General features: G+C 48.2%; 9 non-coding genes across 9 annotated transcripts; all 9 read right to left on the bottom strand.

Annotated features, from left to right (window-relative positions):
* Positions 1-2,163: 2,163 nt before the first annotated feature.
* LOC147003089 (small nucleolar RNA SNORD116) lies at positions 2,164-2,257 on the bottom strand. The gene has a single exon (XR_015048294.1). It is a non-coding gene; the product is annotated as a small nucleolar RNA SNORD116 (small nucleolar RNA).
* Positions 2,258-4,703: 2,446 nt separating this feature from the next.
* Positions 4,704-4,797, bottom strand: LOC147003088 (small nucleolar RNA SNORD116). The gene has a single exon (XR_015048339.1). It is a non-coding gene; the product is annotated as a small nucleolar RNA SNORD116 (small nucleolar RNA).
* Positions 4,798-7,250: 2,453 nt separating this feature from the next.
* On the bottom strand, positions 7,251-7,344 carry LOC147003087 (small nucleolar RNA SNORD116). The gene has a single exon (XR_015048335.1). It is a non-coding gene; the product is annotated as a small nucleolar RNA SNORD116 (small nucleolar RNA).
* Positions 7,345-9,803: 2,459 nt separating this feature from the next.
* On the bottom strand, positions 9,804-9,897 carry LOC147003086 (small nucleolar RNA SNORD116). Its single transcript, XR_015048293.1, has one exon. It is a non-coding gene; the product is annotated as a small nucleolar RNA SNORD116 (small nucleolar RNA).
* Positions 9,898-12,336: 2,439 nt separating this feature from the next.
* On the bottom strand, positions 12,337-12,430 carry LOC147003085 (small nucleolar RNA SNORD116). Its single transcript, XR_015048292.1, has one exon. It is a non-coding gene; the product is annotated as a small nucleolar RNA SNORD116 (small nucleolar RNA).
* A 2,449-nt stretch (positions 12,431-14,879) lies between these two features.
* Positions 14,880-14,973, bottom strand: LOC147003084 (small nucleolar RNA SNORD116). Its single transcript, XR_015048338.1, has one exon. It is a non-coding gene; the product is annotated as a small nucleolar RNA SNORD116 (small nucleolar RNA).
* A 2,467-nt stretch (positions 14,974-17,440) lies between these two features.
* LOC147003083 (small nucleolar RNA SNORD116) lies at positions 17,441-17,534 on the bottom strand. The gene has a single exon (XR_015048291.1). It is a non-coding gene; the product is annotated as a small nucleolar RNA SNORD116 (small nucleolar RNA).
* Positions 17,535-20,011: 2,477 nt separating this feature from the next.
* Positions 20,012-20,105, bottom strand: LOC147003082 (small nucleolar RNA SNORD116). The gene has a single exon (XR_015048290.1). It is a non-coding gene; the product is annotated as a small nucleolar RNA SNORD116 (small nucleolar RNA).
* A 2,459-nt stretch (positions 20,106-22,564) lies between these two features.
* Positions 22,565-22,658, bottom strand: LOC147003081 (small nucleolar RNA SNORD116). Its single transcript, XR_015048289.1, has one exon. It is a non-coding gene; the product is annotated as a small nucleolar RNA SNORD116 (small nucleolar RNA).
* Between the last annotated feature and the right edge of the window lie 1,518 nt (positions 22,659-24,176).

Here is a 24,176-nt window from a genome sequence, read left to right as displayed (position 1 = left end):
CCTTTGCTGGAGACTCATTTGGAAGACATCAACACTCAGCCAAAGTTGTGGGGCCATTTCCTCTATATGTTGCCATGGACCATGCTGGACAGGGAATGCAACCCTGTGAAGACAGCACAGAGAACATGCTACCATTACAGTGGGACCCATGCAAAACCAGATGGATTATGGGCTTACCATGTACTATGGGCTTGTCATAGCTCACAGGCACCCTCAACACTCCTGCTCTTACCAACCTCTTCACACTGCCCTTCCAGATCTCCTTTGCTTTTACTCTCAGGCCTTGGATGTGAACATGCCATGCCCTTGGCTCTCAGTGCTTGCTGGGTCCTCAGCTCACTCTAAGGACTTAAGGATGATATGTGAGCTGAAATACAGCTACTCAACACTTTCCCTAAAGTCCAGGCCATCAACTACCTCCACCAGTGTCCTGAGAATGTTCTCAAGGGAAAGAGAGCATCTCTCCAAGCATCCAGTCCGAAACAGCTAATAACAAGGCCAATCACTGGTCCACTTGGCTATGCTGAGGAACAATGAGGATGCAGCTCTGAATAAGTTCTCAGGCAAAATTGGGCCTCATTGGATATCTAAGCCAACTAATTTTGATCCTTTCATCATGGCTCCAGTCCTTCTCTGATCAATACATCTGGGTCTTTGCATGAGGCAAAGTCAAACTCCTCTGAGCCTTCAAAATTCCAGCTCCTGGGTAGCAAGCTTAATTGGGCCCAGAAGATAACACTTCTCTCTCTCTCTCTCTCTCTCTCTCTCTCTCTCTCTCTCTCTCTCTCTCTCTCTCTCTCTCTCTCTCTCTCTCTCTCTCTCTCTCTCCCCCTCTCTCAGTCTTTTACCCCTTGACTTTTCCTTGCCCATGGAAGCTAGTACCTATTTCTGTCCACCTGTCCAGTGCTCATTTAGTCTGTTGTGAAGACTTCCTCCTATCTCAAGAGATTGCTTTTGGCCATCCACCCTGCATCGATCTCTTCCTGGGAAAACTTCTCACACCATCCTGTACAGCTTCCCACACTGAAGCTCAAAAATCCCATTGTGCTGAACTATCCCAGGCCAGGATACCACGTGAATGGAATCATCTTAGTGTATCAAATTCACTCTGCATCCAAGAACTCATTTTCTCCTTGACATTTCCCGTGAGTATGGGTCTAGGGTGGATTTGCAAAACACCATGTGCCCCATTGCAACCTCCTTCCTATGCACATTAGCAACTTGTCTTTCCAGAAGATCATGCCCAAAAGTCGAAAAGAAAGGTCCCATGACACCTTGGTCTCTAATTTAGAGGGTCTCTCACCAAGATGTTTCTCCTAAGGCTGTGGATGCAAGAACTCTTCCTAGACTTTCCCTTTGACCTTGCCAAGGAGGCTGCCAAGAAAGTCCAAACATTCCAAGGATATCCCTTCAACAACTTCCAAAGCAACAGAACCTACCCAAGAGGAGATTCCTACAAATGTTCTTTCAAAAAACCTATTGAGACACAGGTCTGTAAGTCTCATGCTTCCACCGAGTCCATCAAAGTGCTATCAGTCCTGGTACACAGGTAAGTGTTTAAATGTGGTGCAATTTGACCAGTGAGGTGCCTGTCACCACCTCCATTGCTTAGCTCCTTCTCTATTTCCAAGGCAATTGCCTGAGAATCTTACAAGCCACCAGGGACACAGAGGCTTCTGTTCACCACCTGAACAGACCACAGTCACATTGTCTCAGTTACCTGCTACTGGGTCAAGCTACAATCTACCTGCAGCCTGAAATCTATTGACTCTCTAAAGCAATGCAACAGGGTTAAAATTCATATCAGGGCTTCTGAGAAGCCTGAATCCACTGCCAGATATTACCATGTGAAGAACCAAACTTTGGTGCCACTGCCACTGCTACTTTTGCCTCACAGTCTACTTTCCACAATGGCTTGGGCCCTATCCTTGGACCTAGCACGACTCCCTACTGAGTATCTGCCAAGCATCTCCTCAACAGCAAAGTGAGCATGCCACCTGAGCTTTAGGAGCTGCTGTGTCCTACGCCATGCTTTTTGGCAGAGTAGGGCAAGCACACACCTGTCTCTGCAGACTCTGGCTAGAGCCCGAAGAAGTCAAGAACAATGGAGTGGATGGGCAGCCTGTGCCTGACGCCCACAGCACCTGAGAGACCCAAGATGCTGGACCTCAGTCCCGATGAGAGTGGCGGTACAGAATTTTCACTCATTTTGTTCAGCTTTTCCAAGGAATGTTTGACTGGGAATCATCATAGATCCAAGCACATTGGAGTGCATTGCACAAAGTGGTTCCGGTACTCTGGAATGCTCTGGCTTTGGGGAGAGCAAGGGACGGCAAGACATTGCCCATACACTGCCAGGGGACAATGGGCCGAAGCTCCAAACCTGGGAGAAACCAGAGGCCCTAAGCATGCTCCATATCCCGAAGGGACTGGACGTACAGATGGCAGCAGTTCCCTGCTCCTCCAAGACCAGGACACCTAGAATACATGCAGCAATTCCCATGATCCTTACCTTTTAACTCAGGTGAACTAGGGCAAGTCAGCCACACCACAACTCTTTGCTGGAGACTCAGTTGGAAGACATCAACACTCAGCCAAAGTTGTGGGGCCATTTCCTCTATATGTTGCCATGGACCATGCTGGACAGGGAATGCATCCCTGTGAAGACAGCACAGAGAACATGCTACCATTACAGTGGGACCCATGCAAAACCAGATGGATTATGGGCTTACCATGTACTATGGGCTTGTCATAGCTCACAGGCACCCTCAACACTCCTGCTCTTACCAACCTCTTCACACTGCCCTTCCAGATCTCCTTTGCTTTTACTCTCAGGCCTTGGATGTGAACATGCCATGCCCTTGGCTCTCAGTGCTTGCTGGGTCCTCAGCTCACTCTAAGGACTTAAGGATGATATGTGAGCTGAAATACAGCTACTCAACACTTTCCCTAAAGTCCAGGCCATCAACTACCTCCACCAGTGTCCTGAGAAAGTTCTCAAGGGAAAGAGAGCATCTCTCCAAGCATCCAGTCCAAAACAGCTAATAACAAGGCCAATCACTGGTCCACTTGGCTATGCTGAGGAACAATGAGGATGCAGCTCTGAATAAGTTCTCAGGCAAAATTGGGCCTCATTGGATATCTAAGCCAACTAATTTTGATCCTTTCATCATGGCTCCAGTCCTTCTCTGATCAATACATCTGGGTCTTTGCATGAGGCAAAGTCAAACTCCTCTGAGGCTTCAAAATTCCAGCTCATGGGTAGCAAGCTTAATTGGGCCCAGAAGATAACACTTCTCTCTCTCTCTCTCTCTCTCTCTCTCTCTCTCTCTCTCTCTCTCTCTCTCTCTCTCTCTCTCTCTCTCTCCCCCTCTCTCAGTCTTTTACCCCTTGACTTTTCCTTGCCCATGGAAGCTAGTACCTATTTCTGTCCACCTGTCCAGTGCTCATTTAGTCTGTTGTGAAGACTTCCTCCTATCTCAAGAGATTGCTTTTGGCCATCCACCCTGCATTGATCTCTTCCTGGGAAAACTTCTCACACCATCCTGTACAGCTTCCCACACTGAAGCTCAAAAATCCCATTGTGCTGAACTATCCCAGGCCAGGATACCACGTGAATGGAATCATCTTAGTGTATCAAATTCACTCTGCATCCAAGAACTCATTTTCTCCTTGACATTTCCCGTGAGTATGGGTCTAGGGTGGATTTGCAAAACACCATGTGCCCCATTGCAACCTCCTTCCTATGCACATTAGCAACTTGTCTTTCCAGAAGATCATGCCCAAAAGTCGAAAAGAAAGGTCCCATGACACCTTGGTCTCTAATTTAGAGGGTCTCTCAACAAGATGTTTCTCCTAAGGCTGTGGATGCAAGAACTGTTCCTAGACTTTCCCTTTGACTTTGCCAAGGAGGCTGCCAAGAAAGTCCAAACATTCCAAGGATATCCCTTCAACAACTTCCAAAGCAACAGAACCTACCCAAGAGGAGATTCCTACAAATGTTCTTTCAAAAAACCAATTGAGACACAGGTCTGTAAGTCTCATGCTTCCACCGAGTCCATCAAAGTGCTATCAGTCCTGGTACACAGGTAAGTGTTTAAATGTGGTGCAATCTGACCAGTGAGGTGCCTGTCACCACCTCCATTGCTTAGCTCCTTCTCTATTTCCAAGGCAATTGCCCGAGAATCTTACAAAGCCACCAGGGACACAGAGGCTTCTGTTCACCACCTGAACAGACCACAGTCACATTGTCTCAGTTACCTGCTACTGGGTCAAGCTACAATCTACCTGCAGCCTGAAATCTATTGACTCTCTAAAGCAATGCAACAGGGTTAAAATTCATATCAGGGCTTCTGAGAAGCCTGAATCCACTGCCAGATATTACCATGTGAAGAACCAAACTTTGGTGCCACTGCCACTGCTACTTTTGCCTCACAGTCTACTTTCCACAATGGCTTGGGCCCTATCCTTGGACCTAGCACGACTCCCTACTGAGTATCTGCCAAGCATCTCCTCATCAGCAAAGTGAGCATGCCACCTGAGCTTTAGGAGCTGCTGTGTCCTACGCCATGCTTTTTGGCAGAGTAGGGCAAGCACACACCTGTCTCTGCAGACTCTGGCTAGAGCCCGAAGAAGTCAAGAACAATGGAGTGGATGGGCAGCCTGTGCCTGACGCCCATAGCACCTGGGAGACCCAAGATGCTGGACCTCAGTCCCGATGAGAGTGGCGGTACAGAATTTTCACTCATTTTGTTCAGCTTTTCCAAGGAATGTTTGACTGGGAATCACCATAGATCCAAGCACATTGGAGTGCATTGCACAAAGTGGTTGCGGTACTCTGGAATGCTCTGGCTTTGGGGAGAGCAAGGGACTGCAAGACATTGCCCATACACTGCCAGGGGACAATGGGCCGAAGCTCCAAACCTGGCAGAAACCAGAGGCCCTAAGCATGCTCCATATCCCGAAGGGACTGGACGTACAGATGGCAGCAGTTCCCTGCTCCTCCAAGACCAGGACACCTAGAATACATGCAGCAATTCCCATGTTCCTTACCTTTTAACTCAGGTGAACTAGGGCAAGTCAGCCACACCACAACTCTTTGCTGGAGACTCGGTTGGAAGACATCAACACTCAGCCAAAGTTGTGGGGCCATTTCCTCTATATGTTGCCATGGACCATGCTGGACAGGGAATGCAACCCTGTGAAGACAGCACAGAGAACATGCTACCATTACAGTGGGACCCATGCAAAACCAGATGGATTATGGGCTTACCATGTACTATGGGCTTGTCATAGCTCACAGGCACCCTCAACACTCCTGCTCTTACCAACCTCTTCACACTGCCCTTCCAGATCTCCTTTGCTTTTACTCTCAGGCCTTGGATGTGAACATGCCATGCCCTTGGCTCTCAGTGCTTGCTGGGTCCTCAGCTCACTCTAAGGACTTAAGGATGATATGTGAGCTGAAATACAGCTACTCAACACTTTCCCTAAAGTCCAGGCCATCAACTACCTCCACCAGTGTCCTGAGAATGTTCTCAAGGGAAAGAGAGCATCTCTCCAAGCATCCAGTACGAAACAGCTAATAACAAGGCCAATCACTGGTCCACTTGGCTATGCTGAGGAACAATGAGGATGCAGCTCTGAATAAGTTCTCAGGCAAAATTGGGCCTCATTGGATATCTAAGCCAACTAATTTTGATCCTTTCATCATGGCTCCAGTCCTTCTCTGATCAATACATCTGGGTCTTTGCATGAGGCAAAGTCAAACTCCTCTGAGGCTTCAAAATTCCAGCTCCTGGGTAGCAAGCTTAATTGGGCCCAGAAGATAACACTTCTCTCTCTCTCTCTCTCTCTCTCTCTCTCTCTCTCTCTCTCTCTCTCTCTCTCTCTCTCTCTCTCTCTCTCTCTCTCTCCCCCTCTCTCAGTCTTTTACCCCTTGACTTTTCCTTGCCCATGGAAGCTAGTACCTATTTCTGTCCACCTGTCCAGTGCTCATTTAGTCTGTTGTGAAGACTTCCTCCTATCTCAAGAGATTGCTTTTGGCCATCCACCCTGCATTGATCTCTTCCTGGGAAAACTTCTCACACCATCCTGTACAGCTTCCCACACTGAAGCTCAAAAATCCCATTGTGCTGAACTATCCCAGGCCAGGATACCACGTGAATGGAATCATCTTAGTGTATCAAATTCACTCTGCATCCAAGAACTCATTTTCTCCTTGACATTTCCCGTGAGTATGGGTCTAGGGTGGATTTGCAAAACACCATGTGCCCCATTGCAACCTCCTTCCTATGCACATTAGCAACTTTTCTTTCCAGAAGATCATGCCCAAAAGTCGAAAAGGAAGGTCCCATGACACCTTGGTCTCTAATTTAGAGGGTCTCTCACCAAGATGTTTCTCCTAAGGCTGTGGATGCAAGAACTCTTCCTAGACTTTCCCTTTGACCTTGCCAAGGAGGCTGCCAAGAAAGTCCAAACATTCCAAGGATATCCCTTCAACAACTTCCAAAGCAACAGAACCTACCCAAGAGGAGATTCCTACAAATGTTCTTTCAAAAAACCTATTGAGACACAGGTCTGTAAGTCTCATGCTTCCACCGAGTCCATCAAAGTGCTATCAGTCCTGGTACACAGGTAAGTGTTTAAATGTGGTGCAATCTGACCAGTGAGGTGCCTGTCACCACCTCCGTTGCTTAGCTCCTTCTCTATTTCCAAGGCAATTGCCCGAGAATCTTACAAGCCACCAGGGACACAGAGGTTTCTGTTCACCACCTGAACAGACCACAGTCACATTGTCTCAGTTACCTGCTACTGGGTCAAGCTACAATCTACCTGCAGCCTGAAATCTATTGACTCTCTAAAGCAATGCAACAGGGTTAAAATTCATATCAGGGCTTCTGAGAAGCCTGAATCCACTGCCAGATATTACCATGTGAAGAACCAAACTTTGGTGCCACTGCCACTGCTACTTTTGCCTCACAGTCTACTTTCCACAATGGCTTGGGCCCTATCCTTGGACCTAGCACGACTCCCTACTGAGTATCTGCCAAGCATCTCCTCAACAGCAAAGTGAGCATGCCACCTGAGCTTTAGGAGCTGCTGTGTCCTACGCCATGCTTTTTGGCAGAGTAGGGCAAGCACACACCTGTCTCTGCAGACTCTGGCTAGAGCCCGAAGAAGTCAAGAACAATGGAGTGGATGGGCAGCCTGTGCCTGACGCCCATAGCACCTGGGAGACCCAAGATGCTGGACCTCAGTCCCGATGAGAGTGGCGGTACAGAATATTCACTCATTTTGTTCAGCTTTTCCAAGGAATGTTTGACTGGGAATCATCATAGATCCAAGCACATTGGAGTGCATTCCACAAAGTGGTTCCGGTACTCTGGAATGCTCTGGCTTTGGGGAGAGCAAGGGACTGCAAGACATTGCCCATACACTGCCAGGGGACAATGGGCCGAAGCTCCAAACCTGGGAGAAACCAGAGGCCCTAAGCATGCTCCATATCCCGAAGGGACTGGACGTACAGATGGCAGCAGTTCCCTGCTCATCCAAGACCAGGACACCTAGAATACATGCAGCAATTCCCATGTTCCTTACCTTTTAACTCAGGTGAACTAGGGCAAGTCAGCCACACCACAACTCTTTGCTGGAGACTCGGTTGGAAGACATCAACACTCAGCCCAAGTTGTGGGGCCATTTCCTCTATATGTTGCCATGGACCATGCTGGACAGGGAATGCAACCCTGTGAAGACAGCACAGAGAACATGCTACCATTACAGTGGGACCCATGCAAAACCAGATGGATTATGGGCTTACCATGTACTATGGGCTTGTCATAGCTCACAGGCACCCTCAACACTCCTGCTCTTACCAACCTCTTCACACTGCCCTTCCAGATCTCCTTTGCTTTTACTCTCAGGCCTTGGATGTGAACATGCCATGCCCTTGGCTCTCAGTGCTTGCTGGGTCCTCAGCTCACTCTAAGGACTTAAGGATGATATGTGAGCTGAAATCCACCTACTCAACACTTTCCCTAAAGTCCAGGCCATCAACTACCTCCACCAGTGTCCTGAGAATGTTCTCAAGGGAAAGAGAGCATCTCTCCAAGCATCCAGTCCGAAACAGCTAATAACAAGGCCAATCACTGGTCCACTTGGCTATGCTGAGGAACAATGAGGATGCAGCTCTGAATAAGTTCTCAGGCAAAATTGGGCCTCATTGGATATCTAAGCCAACTAATTTTGATCCTTTCATCATGGCTCCAGTCCTTCTCTGATCAATACATCTGGGTCTTTGCATGAGGCAAAGTCAAACTCCTCTGAGGCTTCAAAATTCCAGCTCCTGGGTAGCAAGCTTAATTGGGCCCAGAAGATAACACTTCTCTCTCTCTCTCTCTCTCTCTCTCTCTCTCTCTCTCTCTCTCTCTCTCTCTCTCTCTCTCTCTCTCTCTCTCTCTCTCTCTCTCCCCCTCTCTCAGTCTTTTACCCCTTGACTTTTCCTTGCCCATGGAAGCTAGTACCTATTTCTGTCCACCTGTCCAGTGCTCATTTAGTCTGTTGTGAAGACTTCCTCCTATCTCAAGAGATTGCTTTTGGCCATCCACCCTGCATTGATCTCTTCCTGGGAAAACTTCTCACACCATCCTGTACAGCTTCCCACACTGAAGCTCAAAAATCCCATTGTGCTGAACTATCCCAGGCCAGGATACCACGTGAATGGAATCATCTTAGTGTATCAAATTCACTCTGCATCCAAGAACTCATTTTCTCCTTGACATTTCCCGTGAGTATGGGTCTAGGGTGGATTTGCAAAACACCATGTGCCCCATTGCAACCTCCTTCCTATGCACATTAGCAACTTTTCTTTCCAGAAGATCATGCCCAAAAGTCGAAAAGGAAGGTCCCATGACACCTTGGTCTCTAATTTAGAGGGTCTCTCACCAAGATGTTTCTCCTAAGGCTGTGGATGCAAGAACTCTTCCTAGACTTTCCCTTTGACCTTGCCAAGGAGGCTGCCAAGAAAGTCCAAACATTCCAAGGATATCCCTTCAACAACTTCCAAAGCAACAGAACCTACCCAAGAGGAGATTCCTACAAATGTTCTTTCAAAAAACCTATTGAGACACAGGTCTGTAAGTCTCATGCTTCCACCGAGTCCATCAAAGTGCTATCAGTCCTGGTACACAGGTAAGTGTTTAAATGTGGTGCAATCTGACCAGTGAGGTGCCTGTCACCACCTCCGTTGCTTAGCTCCTTCTCTATTTCCAAGGCAATTGCCCGAGAATCTTACAAGCCACCAGGGACACAGAGGTTTCTGTTCACCACCTGAACAGACCACAGTCACATTGTCTCAGTTACCTGCTACTGGGTCAAGCTACAATCTACCTGCAGCCTGAAATCTATTGACTCTCTAAAGCAATGCAACAGGGTTAAAATTCATATCAGGGCTTCTGAGAAGCCTGAATCCACTGCCAGATATTACCATGTGAAGAACCAAACTTTGGTGCCACTGCCACTGCTACTTTTGCCTCACAGTCTACTTTCCACAATGGCTTGGGCCCTATCCTTGGACCTAGCACGACTCCCTACTGAGTATCTGCCAAGCATCTCCTCAACAGCAAAGTGAGCATGCCACCTGAGCTTTAGGAGCTGCTGTGTCCTACGCCATGCTTTTTGGCAGAGTAGGGCAAGCACACACCTGTCTCTGCAGACTCTGGCTAGAGCCCGAAGAAGTCAAGAACAATGGAGTGGATGGGCAGCCTGTGCCTGACGCCCATAGCACCTGGGAGACCCAAGATGCTGGACCTCAGTCCCGATGAGAGTGGCGGTACAGAATTTTCACTCATTTTGTTCAGCTTTTCCAAGGAATGTTTGACTGGGAATCATCATAGATCCAAGCACATTGGAGTGCATTGCACAAAGTGGTTCCGGTACTCTGGAATGCTCTGGCTTTGGGGAGAGCAAGGGACTGCAAGACATTGCCCATACACTGCCAGGGGACAATGGGCCGAAGCTCCAAACCTGGGAGAAACCAGAGGCCCTAAGCATGCTCCATATCCCGAAGGGACTGGACGTACAGATGGCAGCAGTTCCCTGCTCCTCCAAGACCAGGACACCTAGAATACATGCAGCAATTCCCATGTTCCTTACCTTTTAACTCAGGTGAACTAGGGCAAGTCAGCCACACCACAACTCTTTGCTGGAGACTCGGTTGGAAGACATCAACACTCAGCCAAAGTTGTGGGGCCATTTCCTCTATATGTTGCCATGGACCATGCTGGACAGGGAATGCAACCCTGTGAAGACAGCACAGAGAACATGCTACCATTACAGTGGGACCCATGCAAAACCAGATGGATTATGGGCTTACCATGTACTATGGGCTTGTCATAGCTCACAGGCACCCTCAACACTCCTGCTCTTACCAACCTCTTCACACTGCCCTTCCAGATCTCCTTTGCTTTTACTCTCAGGCCTTGGATGTGAACATGCCATGCCCTTGGCTCTCAGTGCTTGCTGGGTCCTCAGCTCACTCTAAGGACTTAAGGATGATATGTGAGCTGAAATACAGCTACTCAACACTTTCCCTAAAGTCCAGGCCATCAACTACCTCCACCAGTGTCCTGAGAATGTTCTCAAGGGAAAGAGAGCATCTCTCCAAGCATCCAGTCCGAAACAGCTAATAACAAGGCCAATCACTGGTCCACTTGGCTATGCTGAGGAACAATGAGGATGCAGCTCTGAATAAGTTCTCAGGCAAAATTGGGCCTCATTGGATATCTAAGCCAACTAATTTTGATCCTTTCATCATGGCTCCAGTCCTTCTCTGATCAATACATCTGGGTCTTTGCATGAGGCAAAGTCAAACTCCTCTGAGGCTTCAAAATTCCAGCTCCTGGGTAGCAAGCTTAATTGGGCCCAGAAGATAACACTTCTCTCTCTCTCTCTCTCTCTCTCTCTCTCTCTCTCTCTCTCTCTCTCTCTCTCTCTCTCTCTCTCCCCCTCTCTCAGTCTTTTACCCCTTGACTTTTCCTTGCCCATGGAAGCCAGTACCTATTTCTGTCCACCTGTCCAGAGCTCATTTAGTCTGTTGTGAAGACTTCCTCCTATCACAAGAGATTGCTTTTGGCCATCCACCCTGCATTGATCTCTTCCTGGGAAAACTTCTCACACCATCCTGTACAGCTTCCCACACTGAAGCTCAAAAATCCCATTGTGCTGAACTATCCCAGGCCAGGATACCACGTGAATGGAATCATCTTAGTGTATCAAATTCACTCTGCATCCAAGAACTCATTTTCTCCTTGACATTTCCCGTGAGTATGGGTCTAGGGTGGATTTGCAAAACACCATGTGCCCCATTGCCACCTCCTTCCTATGCACATTAGCAACTTGTCTTTCTAGAAGATCATGCCCAAAAGTCGAAAAGAAAGGTCCCATGACACCTTGGTCTCTAATTTAGAGGGTCTCTCACCAAGATGTTTCTCCTAAGGCTGTGGATGCAAGAACTCTTCCTAGACTTTCCCTTTGACCTTGCCAAGGAGGCTGCCAAGAAAGTCCAAACATTCCAAGGATATCCCTTCAACAACTTCCAAAGCAACAGAACCTACCCAAGAGGAGATTCCTACAAATGTTCTTTCAAAAAACCTATTGAGACACAGGTCTGTAAGTCTCATGCTTCCACCGAGTCCATCAAAGTGCTATCAGTCCTGGTACACAGGTAAGTGTTTAAATGTGGTGCAATCTGACCAGTGAGGTGCCTGTCACCACCTCCATTGCTTAGCTCCTTCTCTATTTCCAAGGCAATTGCCTGAGAATCTTACAAGCCACCAGGGACACAGAGGCTTCTGTTCACCACCTGAACAGACCACAGTCACATTGTCTCAGTTACCTGCTACTGGGTCAAGCTACAATCTACCTGCAACCTGAAATCTATTGACTCTCTAAAGCAATGCAACAGGGTTAAAATTCATATCAGGGCTTCTGAGAAGCCTGAATCCACTGCCAGATATTACCATGTGAAGAACCAAACTTTGGTGCCACTGCCACTGCTACTTTTGCCTCACAGTCTACTTTCCACAATGGCTTGGGCCCTATCCTTGGACCTAGCACGACTCCCTACTGAGTATCTGCCAAGCATCTCCTCAACAGCAAAGTGAGCATGCCACCTGAGCTTTAGGAGCTGCTGTGTCCTACGCCATGCTTTTTGGCAGAGTAGGGCAAGCACACACCTGTCTCTGCAGACTCTGGCTAGAGCCCGAAGAAGTCAAGAACAATGGAGTGGATGGGCAGCCTGTGCCTGACGCCCATAGCACCTGGGAGACCCAAGATGCTGGACCTCAGTCCCGATGAGAGTGGCGGTACAGAATTTTCACTCATTTTGTTCAGCTTTTCCAAGGAATGTTTGACTGGGAATCATCATAGATCCAAGCACATTGGAGTGCATTGCACAAAGTGGTTCCGGTACTCTGGAATGCTCTGGCTTTGGGGAGAGCAAGGGACTGCAAGACATTGCCCATACACTGCCAGGGGACAATGGGCCGAAGCTCCAAACCTGGGAGAAACCAGAGGCCCTAAGCATGCTCCATATCCCGAAGGGACTGGACGTACAGATGGCAGCAGTTCCCTGCTCCTCCAAGACCAGGACACCTAGAATACATGCAGCAATTCCCATGTTCCTTACCTTTTAACTCAGGTGAACTAGGGCAAGTCAGCCACACCACAACTCTTTGCTGGAGACTCGGTTGGAAGACATCAACACTCAGCCAAAGTTGTGGGGCCATTTCCTCTATATGTTGCCATGGACCATGCTGGACAGGGAATGCAACCCTGTGAAGACAGCACAGAGAACATGCTACCATTACAGTGGGACCCATGCAAAACCAGATGGATTATGGGCTTACCATGTACTATGGGCTTGTCATAGCTCACAGGCACCCTCAACACTCCTGCTCTTACCAACCTCTTCACACTGCCCTTCCAGATCTCCTTTGCTTTTACTCTCAGGCCTTGGATGTGAACATGCCATGCCCTTGGCTCTCAGTGCTTGCTGGGTCCTCAGCTCACTCTAAGGACTTAAGGATGATATGTGAGCTGAAATACAGCTACTCAACACTTTCCCTAAAGTCCAGGCCATCAACTACCTCCACCAGTGTCCTGAGAATGTTCTCAAGGGAAAGAGAGCATCTCTCCAAGCATCCAGTCCGAAACAGCTAATAACAAGGCCAATCACTGGTCCACTTGGCTATGCTGAGGAACAATGAGGATGCAGCTCTGAATAAGTTCTCAGGCAAAATTGGGCCTCATTGGATATCTAAGCCAACTAATTTTGATCCTTTCATCATGGCTCCAGTCCTTCTCTGATCAATACATCTGGGTCTTTGCATGAGGCAAAGTCAAACTCCTCTGAGGCTTCAAAATTCCAGCTCCTGGGTAGCAAGCTTAATTGGGCCCAGAAGATAACACTTCTCTCTCTCTCTCTCTCTCTCTCTCTCTCTCTCTCTCTCTCTCTCTCTCTCTCTCTCTCTCTCTCTCTCTCTCTCCCCCTCTCTCAGTCTTTTACCCCTTGACTTTTCCTTGCCCATGGAAGCCAGTACCTATTTCTGTCCACCTGTCCAGAGCTCATTTAGTCTGTTGTGAAGACTTCCTCCTATCACAAGAGATTGCTTTTGGCCATCCACCCTGCATTGATCTCTTCCTGGGAAAACTTCTCACACCATCCTGTACAGCTTCCCACACTGAAGCTCAAAAATCCCATTGTGCTGAACTATCCCAGGCCAGGATACCACGTGAATGGAATCATCTTAGTGTATCAAATTCACTCTGCATCCAAGAACTCATTTTCTCCTTGACATTTCCCGTGAGTATGGGTCTAGGGTGGATTTGCAAAACACCATGTGCCCCATTGCCACCTCCTTCCTATGCACATTAGCAACTTGTCTTTCTAGAAGATCATGCCCAAAAGTCGAAAAGAAAGGTCCCATGACACCTTGGTCTCTAATTTAGAGGGTCTCTCACCAAGATGTTTCTCCTAAGGCTGTGGATGCAAGAACTCTTCCTAGACTTTCCCTTTGACCTTGCCAAGGAGGCTGCCAAGAAAGTCCAAACATTCCAAGGATATCCCTTCAACAACTTCCAAAGCAACAGAACCTACCCAAGAGGAGATTCCTACAAATGTTCTTTCAAAAAACCTATTGAGACACAGGTCTGTAAGTCTCATGCTTCCACCGAGTCCATCAAAGTGCTATCAGTCCTGGTACACAGGTAAGTGTTTAAATGTGGTGCAATCTGACCAGTGAGGTGCCTGTCACCACCTCCATTGCTTAGCTCCTTCTCTATTTCCAAGGCAATTGCCTGAGAATCTTACAAGCCACCAGGGACACAGAGGCTTCTGTTCACCACCTGAACAGACCACAGTCACATTGTCTCAGTTACCTGCTACTGGGTCAAGCTACAATCTACCTGCAGCCTGAAATCTATTGACTCTCTAAAGCAATGCAACAGGGTTAAAATTCATATCAGGGCTTCTGAGAAGCCTGAATCCACTGCCAGATATTACCATGTGAAGAACCAAACTTTGGTGCCACTGCCACTGCTACTTTTGCCTCACAGTCTACTTTCCACAATGGCTTGGGCCCTATCCTTGGACCTAGCACGACTCCCTACTGAGTATCTGCCAAGCATCTCCTCAACAGCAAAGTGAGCATGCCACCTGAGCTTTAGGAGCTGCTGTGTCCTACGCCATGCTTTTTGGCAGAGTAGGGCAAGCACACACCTGTCTCTGCAGACTCTGGCTAGAGCCCGAAGAAGTCAAGAACAATGGAGTGGATGGGCAGCCTGTGCCTGACGCCCATAGCACCTGGGAGACCCAAGATGCTGGACCTCAGTCCCGATGAGAGTGGCGGTACAGAATTTTCACTCATTTTGTTCAGCTTTTCCAAGGAATGTTTGACTGGGAATCACCATAGATCCAAGCACATTGGAGTGCATTGCACAAAGTGGTTCCGGTACTCTGGAATGCTCTGGCTTTGGGGAGAGCAAGGGACTGCAAGACATTGCCCATACACTGCCAGGGGACAATGGGCCGAAGCTCCAAACCTGGGAGAAACCAGAGGCCCTAAGCATGCTCCATATCCCGAAGGGACTGGACGTACAGATGGCAGCAGTTCCCTGCTCCTCCAAGACCAGGACACCTAGAATACATGCAGCAATTCCCATGTTCCTTACCTTTTAACTCAGGTGAACTAGGGCAAGTCAGCCACACCACAACTCTTTGCTGGAGACTCGGTTGGAAGACATCAACACTCAGCCAAAGTTGTGGGGCCATTTCCTCTATATGTTGCCATGGACCATGCTGGACAGGGAATGCAACCCTGTGAAGACAGCACAGAGAACATGCTACCATTACAGTGGGACCCATGCAAAACCAGATGGATTATGGGCTTACCATGTACTATGGGCTTGTCATAGCTCACAGGCACCCTCAACACTCCTGCTCTTACCAACCTCTTCACACTGCCCTTCCAGATCTCCTTTGCTTTTACTCTCAGGCCTTGGATGTGAACATGCCATGCCCTTGGCTCTCAGTGCTTGCTGGGTCCTCAGCTCACTCTAAGGACTTAAGGATGATATGTGAGCTGAAATACAGCTACTCAACACTTTCCCTAAAGTCCAGGCCATCAACTACCTCCACCAGTGTCCTGAGAATGTTCTCAAGGGAAAGAGAGCATCTCTCCAAGCATCCAGTCCGAAACAGCTAATAACAAGGCCAATCACTGGTCCACTTGGCTATGCTGAGGAACAATGAGGATGCAGCTCTGAATAAGTTCTCAGGCAAAATTGGGCCTCATTGGATATCTAAGCCAACTAATTTTGATCCTTTCATCATGGCTCCAGTCCTTCTCTGATCAATACATCTGGGTCTTTGCATGAGGCAAAGTCAAACTCCTCTGAGGCTTCAAAATTCCAGCTCCTGGGTAGCAAGCTTAATTGAGCCCAGAAGTTAACACTTCTCTCTCTCTCTCTCTCTCTCTCTCTCTCTCTCTCTCTCTCTCTCTCTCTCTCTCTCTCTCTCTCTCTCTCTCTCTCTCTCTCTCTCTCTCTCCCCCTCTCTCAGTCTTTTACCCCTTGACTTTTCCTTGCCCATGGAAGCCAGTACCTATTTCTGTCCACCTGTCCAGAGCTCATTTAGTCTGTTGTGAAGACTTCCTCCTATCACAAGAGATTGCTTTTGGCCATCCACCCTGCATTGATCTCTTCCTGGGAAAACTTCTCACACCATCCTGTACAGCTTCCCACACTGAAGCTCAAAAATCCCATTGTGCTGAACTATCCCAGGCCAGGATACCACGTGAATGGAATCATCTTAGTGTATCAAATTCACTCTGCATCCAAGAACTCATTTTCTCCTTGACATTTCCCGTGAGTATGGGTCTAGGGTGGATTTGCAAAACACCATGTGCCCCATTGCCACCTCCTTCCTATGCACATTAGCAACTTGTCTTTCTAGAAGATCATGCCCAAAAGTCGAAAAGAAAGGTCCCATGACACCTTGGTCTCTAATTTAGAGGGTCTCTCACCAAGATGTTTCTCCTAAGGCTGTGGATGCAAGAACTCTTCCTAGACTTTCCCTTTGACCTTGCCAAGGAGGCTGCTAAGAAAGTCCAAACATTCCAAGGATATCCCTTCAACAACTTCCAAAGCAACAGAACCTACCCAAGAGGAGATTCCTACAAATGTTCTTTCAAAAAACCTATTGAGACACAGGTCTGTAAGTCTCATGCTTCCACCGAGTCCATCAAAGTGCTATCAGTCCTGGTACACAGGTAAGTGTTTAAATGTGGTGCAATCTGACCAGTGAGGTGCCTGTCACCACCTCCATTGCTTAGCTCCTTCTCTATTTCCAAGGCAATTGCCTGAGAATCTTACAAGCCACCAGGGACACAGAGGCTTCTGTTCACCACCTGAACAGACCACAGTCACATTGTCTCAGTTACCTGCTACTGGGTCAAGCTACAATCTACCTGCAGCCTGAAATCTATTGACTCTCTAAAGCAATGCAACAGGGTTAAAATTCATATCAGGGCTTCTGAGAAGCCTGAATCCACTGCCAGATATTACCATGTGAAGAACCAAACTTTGGTGCCACTGCCACTGCTACTTTTGCCTCACAGTCTACTTTCCACAATGGCTTGGGCCCTATCCTTGGACCTAGCACGACTCCCTACTGAGTATCTGCCAAGCATCTCCTCAACAGCAAAGTGAGCATGCCACCTGAGCTTTAGGAGCTGCTGTGTCCTACGCCATGCTTTTTGGCAGAGTAGGGCAAGCACACACCTGTCTCTGCAGACTCTGGCTAGAGCCCGAAGAAGTCAAGAACAATGGAGTGGATGGGCAGCCTGTGCCTGACGCCCATAGCACCTGGGAGACCCAAGATGCTGGACCTCAGTCCCGATGAGAGTGGCGGTACAGAATTTTCACTCATTTTGTTCAGCTTTTCCAAGGAATGTTTGACTGGGAATCATCATAGATCCAAGCACATTGGAGTGCATTGCACAAAGTGGTTCCGGTACTCTGGAATGCTCTGGCTTTGGGGAGAGCAAGGGACTGCAAGACATTGCCCATACACTGCCAGGGGACAATGGGCCGAAGCTCCAAACCTGGGAGAAACCAGAGGCCCTAAGCATGCTCCATATCCCGAAGGGACTGGACGTACAGATGGCAGCAGTTCCCTGCTCCTCCAAGACCAGGACACCTAGAATACATGCAGCAATTCCCATGTTCCTTACCTTTTAACTCAGGTGAACTAGGGCAAGTCAGCCACACCACAACTCTTTGCTGGAGACTCGGTTGGAAGACATCAACACTCAGCCAAAGTTGTGGGGCCATTTCCTCTATATGTTGCCATGGACCATGCTGGACAGGGAATGCAACCCTGTGAAGACAGCACAGAGAACATGCTACCATTACAGTGGGACCCATGCAAAACCAGATGGATTATGGGCTTACCATGTACTATGGGCTTGTCATAGCTCACAGGCACCCTCAACACTCCTGCTCTTACCAACCTCTTCACACTGCCCTTCCAGATCTCCTTTGCTTTTACTCTCAGGCCTTGGATGTGAACATGCCATGCCCTTGGCTCTCAGTGCTTGCTGGGTCCTCAGCTCACTCTAAGGACTTAAGGATGATATGTGAGCTGAAATACAGCTACTCAACACTTTCCCTAAAGTCCAGGCCATCAACTACCTCCACCAGTGTCCTGAGAATGTTCTCAAGGGAAAGAGAGCATCTCTCCAAGCATCCAGTCCGAAACAGCTAATAACAAGGCCAATCACTGGTCCACTTGGCTATGCTGAGGAACAATGAGGATGCAGCTCTGAATAAGTTCTCAGGCAAAATTGGGCCTCATTGGATATCTAAGCCAACTAATTTTGATCCTTTCATCATGGCTCCAGTCCTTCTCTGATCAATACATCTGGGTCTTTGCATGAGGCAAAGTCAAACTCCTCTGAGGCTTCAAAATTCCAGCTCCTGGGTAGCAAGCTTAATTGGGCCCAGAAGATAACACTTCTCTCTCTCTCTCTCTCTCTCTCTCTCTCTCTCTCTCTCTCTCTCTCTCTCTCTCTCTCTCTCTCTCTCTCTCTCTCTCTATCTCTCTCTCTCTCTCTCTCTCTCCCTCTCTCAGTCTTTTACCCCTTGACTTTTCCTTGCCCATGGAAGCCAGTACCTATTTCTGTCCACCTGTCCAGAGCTCATTTAGTCTGTTGTGAAGACTTCCTCCTATCACAAGAGATTGCTTTTGGCCATCCACCCTGCATTGATCTCTTCCTGGGAAAACTTCTCACACCATCCTGTACAGCTTCCCACACTGAAGCTCAAAAATCCCATTGTGCTGAACTATCCCAGGCCAGGATACCACGTGAATGGAATCATCTTAGTGTATCAAATTCACTCTGCATCCAAGAACTCATTTTCTCCTTGACATTTCCCGTGAGTATGGGTCTAGGGTGGATTTGCAAAACACCATGTGCCCCATTGCCACCTCCTTCCTATGCACATTAGCAACTTGTCTTTCTAGAAGATCATGCCCAAAAGTCGAAAAGAGAGGTCCCATGACACCTTGGTCTCTAATTTAGAGGGTCTCTCACCAAGATGTTTCTCCTAAGGCTGTGGATGCAAGAACTCTTCCTAGACTTTCCCTTTGACCTTGCCAAGGAGGCTGCCAAGAAAGTCCAAACATTCCAAGGATATCCCTTCAACAACTTCCAAAGCAACAGAACCTACCCAAGAGGAGATTCCTACAAATGTTCTTTCAAAAAACCTATTGAGACACAGGTCTGTAAGTCTCATGCTTCCACCGAGTCCATCAAAGTGCTATCAGTCCTGGTACACAGGTAAGTGTTTAAATGTGGTGCAATCTGACCAGTGAGGTGCCTGTCACCACCTCCATTGCTTAGCTCCTTCTCTATTTCCAAGGCAATTGCCTGAGAATCTTACAAGCCACCAGGGACACAGAGGCTTCTGTTCACCACCTGAACAGACCACAGTCACATTGTCTCAGTTACCTGCTACTGGGTCAAGCTACAATCTACCTGCAGCCTGAAATCTATTGACTCTCTAAAGCAATGCAACAGGGTTAAAATTCATATCAGGGCTTCTGAGAAGCCTGAATCCACTGCCAGATATTACCATGTGAAGAACCAAACTTTGGTGCCACTGCCACTGCTACTTTTGCCTCACAGTCTACTTTCCACAATGGCTTGGGCCCTATCCTTGGACCTAGCACGACTCCCTACTGAGTATCTGCCAAGCATCTCCTCAACAGCAAAGTGAGCATGCCACCTGAGCTTTAGGAGCTGCTGTGTCCTACGCCATGCTTTTTGGCAGAGTAGGGCAAGCACACACCTGTCTCTGCAGACTCTGGCTAGAGCCCGAAGAAGTCAAGAACAATGGAGTGGATGGGCAGCCTGTGCCTGACGCCCATAGCACCTGGGAGACCCAAGATGCTGGACCTCAGTCCCGATGAGAGTGGCGGTACAGAATTTTCACTCATTTTGTTCAGCTTTTCCAAGGAATGTTTGACTGGGAATCATCATAGATCCAAGCACATTGGAGTGCATTGCACAAAGTGGTTCCGGTACTCTGGAATGCTCTGGCTTTGGGGAGAGCAAGGGACTGCAAGACATTGCCCATACACTGCCAGGGGACAATGGGCCGAAGCTCCAAACCTGGGAGAAACCAGAGGCCCTAAGCATGCTCCATATCCCGAAGGGACTGGACGTACAGATGGCAGCAGTTCCCTGCTCCTCCAAGACCAGGACACCTAGAATACATGCAGCAATTCCCATGTTCCTTACCTTTTAACTCAGGTGAACTAGGGCAAGTCAGCCACACCACAACTCTTTGCTGGAGACTCGGTTGGAAGACATCAACACTCAGCCAAAGTTGTGGGGCCATTTCCTCTATATGTTGCCATGGACCATGCTGGACAGGGAATGCAACCCTGTGAAGACAGCACAGAGAACATGCTACCATTACAGTGGGACCCATGCAAAACCAGATGGATTATGGGCTTACCATGTACTATGGGCTTGTCATAGCTCACAGGCACCCTCAACACTCCTGCTCTTACCAACCTCTTCACACTGCCCTTCCAGATCTCCTTTGCTTTTACTCTCAGGCCTTGGATGTGAACATGCCATGCCCTTGGCTCTCAGTGCTTGCTGGGTCCTCAGCTCACTCTAAGGACTTAAGGATGATATGTGAGCTGAAATACAGCTACTCAACACTTTCCCTAAAGTCCAGGCCATCAACTACCTCCACCAGTGTCCTGAGAATGTTCTCAAGGGAAAGAGAGCATCTCTCCAAGCATCCAGTCCGAAACAGCTAATAACAAGGCCAATCACTGGTCCACTTGGCTATGCTGAGGAACAATGAGGATGCAGCTCTGAATAAGTTCTCAGGCAAAATTGGGCCTCATTGGATATCTAAGCCAACTAATTTTGATCCTTTCATCATGGCTCCAGTCCTTCTCTGATCAATACATCTGGGTCTTTGCATGAGGCAAAGTCAAACTCCTCTGAGGCTTCAAAATTCCAGCTCCTGGGTAGCAAGCTTAATTGGGCCCAGAAGATAACACTTCTCTCTCTCTCTCTCTCTCTCTCTCTCTCTCTCTCTCTCTCTCTCTCTCTCTCTCTCTCTCTCTCTCTCTCTCTCTCTCTCTCTCCCCCTCTCTCAGTCTTTTACCCCTTGACTTTTCCTTGCCCATGGAAGCCAGTACCTATTTCTGTCCACCTGTCCAGAGCTCATTTAGTCTGTTGTGAAGACTTCCTCCTATCACAAGAGATTGCTTTTGGCCATCCACCCTGCATTGATCTCTTCCTGGGAAAACTTCTCACACCATCCTGTACAGCTTCCCACACTGAAGCTCAAAAATCCCATTGTGCTGAACTATCCCAGGCCAGGATACCACGTGAATGGAATCATCTTAGTGTATCAAATTCACTCTGCATCCAAGAACTCATTTTCTCCTTGACATTTCCCGTGAGTATGGGTCTAGGGTGGATTTGCAAAACACCATGTGCCCCATTGCCACCTCCTTCCTATGCACATTAGCAACTTGTCTTTCTAGAAGATCATGCCCAAAAGTCGAAAAGAAAGGTCCCATGACACCTTGGTCTCTAATTTAGAGGGTCTCTCACCAAGATGTTTCTCCTAAGGCTGTGGATGCAAGAACTCTTCCTAGACTTTCCCTTTGACCTTGCCAAGGAGGCTGCCAAGAAAGTCCAAACATTCCAAGGATATCCCTTCAACAACTTCCAAAGCAACAGAACCTACCCAAGAGGAGATTCCTACAAATGTTCTTTCAAAAAACCTATTGAGACACAGGTCTGTAAGTCTCATGCTTCCACCGAGTCCATCAAAGTGCTATCAGTCCTGGTACACAGGTAAGTGTTTAAATGTGGTGCAATCTGACCAGTGAGGTGCCTGTCACCACCTCCATTGCTTAGCTCCTTCTCTATTTCCAAGGCAATTGCCTGAGAATCTTACAAGCCACCAGGGACACAGAGGCTTCTGTTCACCACCTGAACAGACCACAGTCACATTGTCTCAGTTACCTGCTACTGGGTCAAGCTACAATCTACCTGCAGCCTGAAATCTATTGACTCTCTAAAGCAATGCAACAGGGTTAAAATTCATATCAGGGCTTCTGAGAAGCCTGAATCCACTGCCAGATATTACCATGTGAAGAACCAAACTTTGGTGCCACTGCCACTGCTACTTTTGCCTCACAGTCTACTTTCCACAATGGCTTGGGCCCTATCCTTGGACCTAGCACGACTCCCTAATGAGTATCTGCCAAGCATCTCCTCAACAGCAAAGTGAGCATGCCACCTGAGCTTTAGGAGCTGCTGTGTCCTACGCCATGCTTTTTGGCAGAGTAGGGCAAGCACACACCTGTCTCTGCAGACTCTGGCTAGAGCCCGAAGAAGTCAAGAACAATGGAGTGGATGGGCAGCCTGTGCCTGACGCCCATAGCACCTGGGAGACCCAAGATGCTGGACCTCAGTCCCGATGAGAGTGGCGGTACAGAATTTTCACTCATTTTGTTCAGCTTTTCCAAGGAATGTTTGACTGGGAATCATCATAGATCCAAGCACATTGGAGTGCATTGCACAAAGTGGTTCCGGTACTCTGGAATGCTCTGGCTTTGGGGAGAGCAAGGGACTGCAAGACATTGCCCATACACTGCCAGGGGACAATGGGCCGAAGCTCCAAACCTGGGAGAAACCAGAGGCCCTAAGCATGCTCCATATCCCGAAGGGACTGGACGTACAGATGGCAGCAGTTCCCTGCTCCTCCAAGACCAGGACACCTAGAATACATGCAGCAATTCCCATGTTCCTTACCTTTTAACTCAGGTGAACTAGGGCAAGTCAGCCACACCACAACTCTTTGCTGGAGACTCGGTTGGAAGACATCAACACTCAGCCAAAGTTGTGGGGCCATTTCCTCTATATGTTGCCATGGACCATGCTGGACAGGGAATGCAACCCTGTGAAGACAGCACAGAGAACATGCTACCATTACAGTGGGACCCATGCAAAACCAGATGGATTATGGGCTTACCATGTACTATGGGCTTGTCATAGCTCACAGGCACCCTCAACACTCCTGCTCTTACCAACCTCTTCACACTGCCCTTCCAGATCTCCTTTGCTTTTACTCTCAGGCCTTGGATGTGAACATGCCATGCCCTTGGCTCTCAGTGCTTGCTGGGTCCTCAGCTCACTCTAAGGACTTAAGGATGATATGTGAGCTGAAATACAGCTACTCAACACTTTCCCTAAAGTCCAGGCCATCAACTACCTCCACCAGTGTCCTGAGAATGTTCTCAAGGGAAAGAGAGCATCTCTCCAAGCATCCAGTCCGAAACAGCTAATAACAAGGCCAATCACTGGTCCACTTGGCTATGCTGAGGAACAATGAGGATGCAGCTCTGAATAAGTTCTCAGGCAAAATTGGGCCTCATTGGATATCTAAGCCAACTAATTTTGATCCTTTCATCATGGCTCCAGTCCTTCTCTGATCAATACATCTGGGTCTTTGCATGAGGCAAAGTCAAACTCCTCTGAGGCTTCAAAATTCCAGCTCCTGGGTAGCAAGCTTAATTGGGCCCAGAAGATAACACTTCTCTCTCTCTCTCTCTCTCTCTCTCTCTCTCTCTCTCTCTCTCTCTCTCTCTCTCTCTCTCTCTCTCTCTCTCTCTCTCTCTCTCTCTCTCTCTCCCCCTCTCTCAGTCTTTTACCCCTTGACTTTTCCTTGCCCATGGAAGCCAGTACCTATTTCTGTCCACCTGTCCAGAGCTCATTTAGTCTGTTGTGAAGACTTCCTCCTATCACAAGAGATTGCTTTTGGCCATCCACCCTGCATTGATCTCTTCCTGGGAAAACTTCTCACACCATCCTGTACAGCTTCCCACACTGAAGCTCAAAAATCCCATTGTGCTGAACTATCCCAGGCCAGGATACCACGTGAATGGAATCATCTTAGTGTATCAAATTCACTCTGCATCCAAGAACTCATTTTCTCCTTGACATTTCCCGTGAGTATGGGTCTAGGGTGGATTTGCAAAACACCATGTGCCCCATTGCCACCTCCTTCCTATGCAC

The sequence above is a fragment of the Mus caroli genome, unplaced genomic scaffold, assembly GCF_978045245.1.
Source record: "Mus caroli unplaced genomic scaffold, Mus_caroli_1 scaffold_8, whole genome shotgun sequence".
NCBI lineage: Eukaryota > Metazoa > Chordata > Mammalia > Rodentia > Muridae > Mus > Mus caroli.
Note: the sequence above shows the minus strand (reverse complement) of the source record. Positions and strands in the feature narration are given on the sequence as shown.